Source organism: Haliaeetus albicilla, chromosome 1 (assembly GCF_947461875.1).
Source record: "Haliaeetus albicilla chromosome 1, bHalAlb1.1, whole genome shotgun sequence".
In the NCBI taxonomy this organism is placed as follows: domain Eukaryota; kingdom Metazoa; phylum Chordata; class Aves; order Accipitriformes; family Accipitridae; genus Haliaeetus; species Haliaeetus albicilla.
Genome location: NC_091483.1, coordinates 26,776,101 through 26,786,740, shown reverse-complemented (window position 1 = coordinate 26,786,740; position 10,640 = coordinate 26,776,101).

Below are 10,640 nucleotides of genomic sequence, written 5' to 3'. Positions count from 1 at the left end.
AAAGGGTTAATCTAGTCCTAAAAGGTTTACACATCTGCAGGAAGGCAGACAATACTTAACCTAATTACTGACATATTTAGTCAGCCAGTTCAGTTACTGACATATTTAGTCAGCCAGTTCAGGCACTAAAACATATTTTTCTCCCGAGTCCAAAAGAGGACATCCAGTATATGACAGAAGCAGAACTATAGCTTCATGAGCAAAAAAGTCTGCTGACTGGCTGAATCAGTCTTATCTGCTGTAACTAACAGAGAAGACAGGAGAATGATAAAACCCCAGGGGAAGGGCAGGAGGAGACAAAGATATTTACCTTCTGCTCCTTAAAAAGAAAGTTCTTTTCAGCGAGGGGAGTCAATAACTAGAGGTGATGCTTGAAGAGAAGTGCTCCCTGTATTGCTGTGGAAGATGAAAAAGACTCTCAGACGGAGTCCTGCGCTCGTGTTTCAGATGCATGGAGCAGCAATGATAGGTATGTCTCACATAGTGCAGAGCTACCAGGTGGATGCTGACCTGAATTGGGTTATCCACACACTACAAGACAGGGCCGTGCAGAGATGCTAGCTGGAGTGCTGGAAGCAGCACAGCTCTATTAGCTTGGTGCCACAGAGATATAAAAACTTGTTTGGTATTAGTTTAGGTGCTAATGTTCACCATACTGTGCTGCTTCAAGGCCTAAAATAAGTCACTTGGTGAGATCTTCATTGTGTTGTGTAGACATAGCCTATATCTTTAATTTCATTTGTGAGTAAAGCAGTTGAGGTTGAGAATTTCCTTTTGACAAACTGGGTGTAAGGAAGTAGGAAGGTGGAGTTCTGGCAAGAGCATGTATGGACAGGGGCAGTCTTGGAAAGTGGTACCTTAAGGTCTTGAGGACCCTGACAGCGGGGAAAGAAAGAACATCATTGCTGGCATCTAGATAATGTTTTCAGGCCAGATATAGTGCCTCTGTCTGAAAAGTCCTCCCAGCCAGAGCAGCAGGAAGCATAATGGAAGTCCAATACCAAAATACGCTGACTGTTCACAGAATGACCTCTGTCACTATTGTAATAATTTTCTTCTAGTTTTTTATGAGCTCCATTTTGTTGTTGTTATGTCCTTGCCCTGTTTTAAACTTTGCAAGAGAAGTTAGATCCTTATGAAGATTCCTACTGATACCAATAAAAATCAGCAGTGCATGTCAGCAAAATCCTGACAAAATGTGAGTTTTCCCTGCAATGTCATTCATCTCGGGATTTACCTGAGAAACTCATTCTTTCCTTCTTTTATTTTATAAAAAGATGAAGTACATTCAGTTGCTTGCAGTTAGTAACATGACAGTAATAAGCCATTAAAAGAAGGATAGGGACTTTGCAGATGAGCTCAGGAAACTCTTGCTGTTCATAAGGGACTCGGCGGCAGTGATTGTGAGGGAAGCTGACGGGAGCTCTGGCAGAGCAGGTGGGGTGAGGAAATATGGAGTTAGACATGGAGGGATAAGCAGGAGGGAGGGCGGGAAGACAGTCATATCCTGGGATTTGTAGGTGGTGACAAGAAAACTGTATTTGCTGTGACAGTAGGTAGTGAGCTAGTGGGACATCTGTCATCCTTACTTTCCAGCTGTATGGAAAATACTGTTAGGGCTTCAAAGTCACATTAACTTCTCAAAATGAAATGATCAAATAGCATGTTTCAGGGAGGATCACTGCCTACCTGAATCCCATGCATGATCTTTGCCTTTTGCCCTTCGTTTTTTAATTCACTCAGCTGTTTTCTGCACACTTATCAGACATGTAAGAGCCAGGCCAGCATTTCTCGTCGTTATCAAGGATGATACTTTGAGCTCTAAAGAAGTCACGTACATGGGTAAAAGGCTTGTGGTTTGTACAATATATTAGCTACTGTTTTCCAAAGCATGAAAATCGGTGGAGCTTTATAACCCTGTTGTAAATAGGGAAAGACAGACTTTTAACTGATGGAGACAGCACCTGCAATGGAATATGCATTATGAAACCATGAGCATGTTCCTTTATCACAGAACACTGTTGGGAAATGCATTAACTGTTAACCACCAGTTAACTGGCAGGTCAGGCAGGCAAACCGAGGATTCAATGTAAAGGTCTATTACCTCTTACAGCAACCCTAGGTATGTCAGCTCAACTGGGAAGCTAGCATAAATCAGCAAGCTCTTGTCAGTGTGCTTCCCCTGCTGCTGTCTTATTTTCTAGTGATTTGGGAAAGAGCATATTTTTGTCTCTGGAGATACTAGAATGGTCAGCAGTTGCTCTTGTGAATACTTAATCAAAGCAAATAAGTCTTCTCTTATGAATATGTGTAAAGTCTCTGTCAGTGCATCCACATTAAAAAAATTAAGTGCTATAAAATATGACTATGACATGTAGGGAAAATGGCAGTTGGTTGTATTTCAGCTGTCCACTGATAGGCTATGGCTTTATGAAAAAGGACTTTAATTCCTCAAAGAAGGGCTGAATAAAAAAGAAGGCTAATGATTAATAGTAAAGAATGTTGCTTGGGAAAAGTATTAGCAACTCATTAAAATACCTGAAAGGCAAAATAAGTCTGTTTTGCTTCATAGTAAATTATGTGTAAAAGCTTTCAAAATTTGTGTTGCCTTGAGTATAACTGAATGTGTTTTGGAGGTGGAGGGAAAGCAAGGTGTGGAGCTATGTGCTAGAAGGAATCCAAGTCTTGTCCACTGAGCTTTCCAGAACTGTCAAAATCTGGGGGTAATGTAAAAGACCACAGTCTGAAGAAGTGGCAAGATAGAAGGATTTTTAGTCATACCAGATAAAACTCTACTTTTGGCAAATGGTAAAAGTAAAGTTTCAGAAAATGTTTGAGCCAATCTAACAGTGTGCTGCTTTTTTTAGTGTAATTCTGCATTTTTCTGAACCTTCAGAAACCAGCAAAAAACTAAACCATGAAAAAAGAGTGATTAATTTTCTGCCAGCTAAGCTTCCTGACCTGGTTCTTCATAGCATCAGATGAGTCCCTGCACTGGCCAAGAGGAAGGGTGGGAAGATGCAGCCAGGGGTCAAAGGAGGTAGAACTGTCCTTCTGAGCGGCAACTAGCTGTTCAGTAAGGCACAGTTTTACAGTATGACAAAGCCAAAATTAACTCAAACACTATGCAAAGAGGAGATTCAAAATAATGCTTTTTTAGCTAGGCGATAGGAACTTTCTTGATTTTTTTCTGAGAACTGTGTTCACCCCCGTGAGTTGTTGTATATAAAAAGGAACACAAAGTTTAATATTCCAGATTGGGATAGTCACAGAAAGTTGAAATAGAAAATAAAACCTTTTGGAAGTGAAATGAGGGGGATCTAGAAACAGGAATTCAGTCACACATCAGAAATCAGGAGAAAGGGAGCAAATCTATTGTTTTACCTTTACGTAGGCTAAAAGATTTCAAATAAATAAAAAAGCCCAGAGCCTTACTAACAAATGGCAGCAGTTGTCCAGCTTCCACCAAGTGTTTTTTATTCAATGAACCAGGCCACCAAACACTGGCAATCAGTGCTTTGGTTCCAATTTGATCTTGCAGTTGGCACACAAGTTAAAACTCCCAGGGGGTTTAGGTGGAGACCCTCCAGATGGAAATGACAAAATAATTCAAATGTCTTCCCATTTGTTAGGTCATTGCTTTTCTGAATATCTTTTTGGGGTTGGGGGGGGGGGGGGGAGGTGTGATGTATGGTGGCATAGTGGGTAAGGAATTGCTTTTTCTTGTTAAATATATGTGATGGATTCCACAAGTGGCTTGATTCTTCTGTCTTTACTAGGCAAAATACCTAAGAAGTTCACTAAGTATTTTGCCTGAATAAGAGCTGGAGAAAGGGGCCCAGAATGTGAATTCAGTTTCTGGGTCACCTGTGGATCAGTCACCCGAAGACTTAAATGGTGAGTGCCTTCATGGCCCTGTGTGTATCCAGGGCAACTTCACAAAGATCTAACACCATCCCAGCTTAATGGGGACCCAACTTTGAATTGCTGCTCTTTGAATTGAAGTAAGCCATGGTCCTTTCCTGTTTCTGCTGGGAAGTTCACCAGGCATGTCATGAAAAGGTTATCAGTGTAACCCAACCGGCAGCCATCGTGGGATAAACCCAGGCAATTTCAAGTAGAAGGACAAAAGGTCAGAGCACTGCAAACCCAATACTGCCACCAGCATCTTGGGTTACAAGGTTACAGTACAGGGGAAGGAGGGGGGTGAAGCGTAGCCCAGTAAACACTCAGCTCTCAAAAATAGAAAGTGACATGGATCCTAATGGGAGAAATATGAAGCTACTGTATAGTACATATTCACCTGCCAATATCACTTACATATGCTGAGAGGGAGGGCAGCTGGCTCCAAACTCCTCTCTAAAGCAGAGGTATATTTTTAAATAAAGCTAATGCATTAAGTTTAAATTACTTTGGCAGCAGGAGAGACTCTGGAACCTGCATGAACATTTTGGAAATGCTTCACTTTGGATAACAGTATTTCGTGGTCTCTCGGGTTGAATTGATGTTGTTCCAGCAGTTTACACTCAGGTAAAACTGAGTGTAGAAATGATAACGCCCTCTTTCTGATACAGTCTTAATCCATTTGAACATCTTTTTCGTTAAACTACTGCATGTTTCCTTTTCATTTGCTGTATGCCAGAAAGCAGGTCTTTGTAGGACTATCTTCAATCTATATTCTTTTCTTCTTAGGAGACCTCTAAGTGGAACATAGTTCATTCCAAGTGAAACCCCCTCGGTGCCATCTTTGATTCATGGGTGTCTATCTCCTCTACTGCATCATCTGCAAAATTCTATGTAAGACAACAGCTTATGTACTGTTTTCTGATACAAGCATAGGGGAAAGATTCTAGCTGTGAGATAAGTTATACACTGCTATTGCAAATTGTATTGGAAATAATTAATGCAGGCATAGATAGTAACACAGCAGTCATAAGGTTAGCAAGAAAGTCTCACTTTACACTTGAGAAGAAAATAGAAGTCATCAAAGTAAGGAGGTTGGCCAAAAGACTCTCTCAACTGTTAGTCTGTGTAAGCCAGTGTAAGTCCTATTAGTCTCCAGCTATGCTTCTGAGTCAGCGCAGTGTGCTGGATTAGCTGGAGTGCCAGGCCCTACTCTGCCTCTCGGTGCATGTCAACATTGGAACAAGCCGTAAAAAAACAGTTCTGTTTCACAAATACCTCCAAGGCTTTCAAAACTTTTGAAATCTTCTGAAATCTCTAATCAGACATGACTTTGTTGAAACCTCTGCTTGCAAAGTGAAAAGGTCAGTCTCTGTATTTAAGTTTTTCTCTCTTACGTACACTGGACTTGCAAAATCTGGTAAAAAACATTGAAACTGATAGTTCAAACAACTGTGTTTCGTTTGACAAAACAATTTCTGAAGCAAAATCTATTCATTAAACAGACCCAGTATAGTTTCAGCCTAGTAATCCAGAATAAAGCAGCTAGAGAGATGGGGCTCTCACTCAAAGACTCCTGCACAGAATAGGATTTTTGTAGTCACTCCTTCTCACTACATCTCAATCTCACATGCCTCCATGGCCCTGGAACCAGTTGTATGGTTTTGGAACTGTTTTGATCAGAAACTTTATTGACAGTTTGTTCCTGCATAAAGGCTGTTGATATACTTCTGCCCCATACTATGTGGCACTATTTATTTGATTCTTTTCAGGCAAGCCATGGACTTCTACTCTCCTGATAAGTATGTTCCTAGTATGTGGAAATAATGTAGTGTTCTGCTGCTACCGATATGTTCCCATGTATCTGGGAAAATTCTTGGGTATTTTTGTAGGAGACCTGCTACAAAGAGTGAATGAAGCTTCCCTGTCTTAAAACCAGGCTGTTTTATATAACCTGAACCAAATTAGAGTAATTCTCCTTTTAGTGCTTTAAAGTTTGATTATCTCCTTGTACATCCAATCTAATGCAGTGCAAACAGTACTAAATTGGGCTTCCAGGGGACATGAAGACACGCTATGCAAGTGATATAATCTAGTAAACCATGGTATTCATCTGTGTATGTCATGCCAGCCTCTAAATACACAATTATTTCTTCTTTTATTTTGGTATCCATGACCAAAGCACTGATCGTGCTTTGCCAGTGTAATACAGAGATTGACATTTACCAATGATTACACTTTGTATTTTAGTAACACTCAATTGTTGTAGGAGCCATAAGCCTGGACCAGGCTTTTGATATTCCAGGTGCTGTACAACTAAACACCAAAATGACAGTTCCTCAAAAACTTTCAATGAAAGTAAATAAAGCAATTCAATTGTGACATGCAGTCGCGTAATATTATACAAACTCTAAGGAAATTCACAAGAGCAAAGGACCAGAAAAGGCAGTTAGGATTACCTGGTTTGGTTTATTAATACATTCAGGCCTACATCATGCCTGTAACCCCCAGCTAAACTGGAGTATTTATTTGAAAGAACTGGAAAATAAAGGGTGTTAGGCTGGAAACACAACTGAGAAAGGGATTGGAGTTAACATTGGTAACAGTAAATACATATTTTAAGTAGATAGATAGACGATGTCGGTGTTGTTTGGAAACTGGGATTGGAAAGATGAGCTGGATCTCAGCAGAAGGTAATTCTGTATCTCAGGACCCACCATAACAAAGGCTGCATTCAGATATTTGTTTTAAAAAAGGAAGGAGAAAAAGGGAGAGGTCAGAGTCATAAACTGCAGCAGGGCAGTTCTGGAGTGAGTCTGACAAAATAGGGACAACTTAGCAGCAAGATGAGTAGTCAGTACAAAACATGTCCTGATAGAAACCCATACATAGTAATTTATTTACGTATTTATAGCTCTGCTCCACAATAATGACAACCTTTTCCACACTGTTTATTAATTTCCTCAGTCATCAGAGACACAAAAAGGGAGACCCTTTAAATACAGATAAAGAATATTTATTGAGCACTTTTGCCTTTTTTATTATTATTGACCAAGCTACCTGGTAGTGTTAATAGTAACTAACTACAAACAAATGATTACTCATGGTTGATGTCATATGTCCTACCAGGTTGCTCAAGGTTCAGTAAGAAATTAAACATCAAACAAAAAACCCTGCAATAGCTAAATGCAGCAAACCAACTAAATGGTAGTTTATGGGGATTCTATTTAAGTCATGCTTTCATCACCTCGAAAGGGTATATCTGCTGGCCACTGCTCCCTCTGCCCTCTGGTTAGCCTGAATCATACATAACCTGGGAAAAGAGCCAGCTTTTGCGATTACAGATTCCATGAAATTCTTGTGGGGTCAAATGAGAAGGGTCAAAAGCTTGTTGCTCCTGAAGGGCACAGGCAAGTCACTGAACCCTTGCAGTCCCAAGATGGTTCAAGAAAATCTGAATTGGGGAGGGCAAAACCAAAGAGCAGTGTCAGTCGTTTTAGACTGCTTGTTTCAGATGTTACTAGCTGTGCAATATGTGCTTGAAAAAAATGATTCCTGCATTATTTTGGGGAATTCAAATGATGTGTAGTGTTTCTTGCACATCCTTTTGTGTTTGTTTTCCCTATGGCTGGAGCCTTTGCAGTATAAAAACAAAGAAGTCACATACTTAACCAGAGCTTAGAAAATATCCTCTCTGTCTTCCACTCCAACATCGTTCCTGTCACACAGTCAATGCACAGTCACTAATCCTATAAGCCTACTAGGATGTTACATCATCTCCTATGAAAGCCTTTGATCAAGGTGACTCAACTAACAGAGTAAGCAGGTTATCCTATTGCATAATTTGCTTTATAGTAAAATTAGACATGGACTCAACCAACAAAGCTTGCATTGAGGTCCACATTTTTCTGAGACTTGAATTCACTTAAGTAATTTTAAAAAAATTGTTCCTGGACTAACTTGAAAATTTCTGTGTAAAGTTAGACTGACAATTGCAGAAGGACTTAAGGATTGTATTTTCAATCTTAGAAGAAGTAGAAATAAAAGTAGTAAAAGATGTAAGGCAGCAAAGAACCTAATGCTTTTATACTAAAATATAAAAAGTCCTAATCATTTGTCACCTCCTCCTGTGACCCAGAATGGCCCACATCGGTGTTAGCCTCCAGAGCAGGATGTCTGCATCCAAACTGCCTATTGGAAATGGTCTCCTACCTGCACCAACTCCCTAACTGCATCCAGAAAAGTTTGGAAAAAAGCTGTACACTGTGAGAACAATGTAATAGCATAGACAACTGAGCTGCTATACCCAGAAATGTTTGCAGGCACTGCTAGCCATAAATGGAGCCTAAAGTTATCTGACCTTTATTTTCAGTTGAAAAAGAGCCGGGTTATTTCTGCACTGTTGATAGCAAATGTGGTTGTTGACATTGAAGAAGTTTCTTCTCCCTGCCAGCCTCCCAAAAATGAAACAACCTTCCAGGAGGGATGTGTTTGGGGAACACCGGCACAAAGAGCAGTGGCTCCTAAAACAGCATCCCATGCCCTGGGGCCAGGCGTGGGGAAGGATGCATGCCCTGGGCACTGCCGGGCCTGGTGGCCCCATAGCTACCTGCAAGGCTGTGGTGTTTTGTAGGGAACTGTTGCTTTGGTGGAACAATTTCTGGTTTTTGTAGAGCAGAGCCTATTGTGATTTTGCAGGTAGCCCCTGTCCCTCTGACAGCCTCTCTGGCCATAGCGCTTCATAGGGAGCTAAGGGTCTCTCCTGTTGGCTTCTTTGTCTCCTGGAGCATGCCTGTGAAGAGCTTTCAGTGGTGAGCAGGTATGAGTTTGCCTGACAAGCCACACGCTCCAGAGCACATGAGGTGGTGTGATAGTTTGTCAGTGGGGTGATGCAAGGCAAGTGGGGTGTCTGCGAGGGGAGAGTAGTATTTGATCATGTTGAACAGCACTGGGAAGTGGTAATGGCATGTGATGCAAAAAACGCCTAACTCTACAGCCGCCTCTGTGTGGATTTGGCAAGAGGTGTGTGCGGTTTAGCAAGTGAGACTCGGCCTAATGCTACGGCCCATTAAGAGTATTTTTCCTCTCCCAAGTTGATAGTAGGTCTGGGCAATAGCAGTTTTAAGTTTAACAGATGAAGCAATGCATATTGGAGAAGTTCTCCACCGAGAAGTTTATTTTTAACTTTACTGTTATAGATGTGTTCCTTAAAAGCGTGTCTCACCAGAAATTGTTACTTTGACCATGTCCATGAAACAGGATGATTTTTTTGAAAGATGGTTTCTGAAGTGGCTTCACTGAAAGCCATTGAACATACCCTGAAAGTAAAAGACAAAGAAATATTCCAATATGTTACTAATTTTTTAGAAAAGCTGCTGATTATTGGAGGTCTTAACTCATAATTTTTGATCATTTGTGGTTGGCAAAGAATGAACCAAGTAGATTTTACGGAATGGCCATGCATGATAAAAATAATACAAACCAACTAATTTTACAGTGAAGCCTTCCTCAGCCAGAGAACATGGTACCTTTTGAGGATTAGCTATAATCTTACTTTTTCTTATTTTATTCATGATGAATTTGGAGAGATTATTTTGATAAGCCTGATGTTTGTACAGCATCTAACAGGGCGGTTTTGTGTAGTTTAAACAACCTGCTGAAACTCAATTTTCAGTTCAGGTTAACTGCCTCGTACCCAGGTATTTAAGCATGCTCAAAATAGGCATATAGGGGTTTGAAGGTGAAAAGGGAAGTAGAAGTTCTTAACTTTGATTTCAAAGACATAAATTTCTGGAAAAAGTAGAGGTTGCTTGCTGTATATTACATTGAGTGTGAGGAACCCAGGGGAAAAAATAAGTGCTTGAAAGGTTTTGAGCACCAAAGGTTTTGAGCTGCTGTGAGCTATCTGAATAGAGAAGTGTTTCAAAGTGACTATTAAAAACAGACATTTTTCACATGATAGTACAGCTGGTATTTGTTTTTCTTTTCCTTTTCTCTTTTCTCCTTTTCTTTTTTTTCTTTTCTTTTCTCTCTTCTCTTCTCTTCTCTTCTCTTCTCTTCTCTTCTCTTCTCTTTTCTCTTCTTTTTTTTTTTTTTTGAAATAAATAAAAAGACCCTAAAAATTGACATACAAATGAAGTATTTCCTTCAGTGCCATTGTGAATTCTGCCCTGAGTTCTTCCTTTCAGGAATGTGACTGGCCACACTGGAGGAAATGAGATTCTATTGTGGGCAGGAGGAAGACTCTGGGGATCAATTCCTGGAGCTTCATTGCCCAAAAGCTTTGTGGATGGCTGCTTCATTGCAGGTCAGGAAAGTGTTTTGGGCACTGCTTATCGGTTGGGGCTGCCTCTTTCACTCCTGTGTACCAACACAAAGCTGAAGCATGACGTGTAGCAAAGCATAATCCTCTGGGCTTCTGAGTGCTGGAACTAATGGTGGGAAACAGAGGATGGGGAGGAGGAGAAAGCCCACGTGGCAGGCAGAGGTGAAGTAGAAGTGGTAGGGGCTCAGAAGGGGGGGGGGACGGGACAGCAAGGAGGGGGAGAGGTAGCAGCAGTGAGGCTTTTCTCTCCCTTTCTGTCTCTGTTGAAAGAAAGTTACACTTGATTTATCCAGTGAACAAGATAGATACCATATATATCCCTCAGTCACTGCTGCCAAGAGAGGAGGGGTTGTGATGGGTGAATAGGGCAATGTGAATGCCGTGGAAATCTCTGATAGGATGTGGGGTGCAA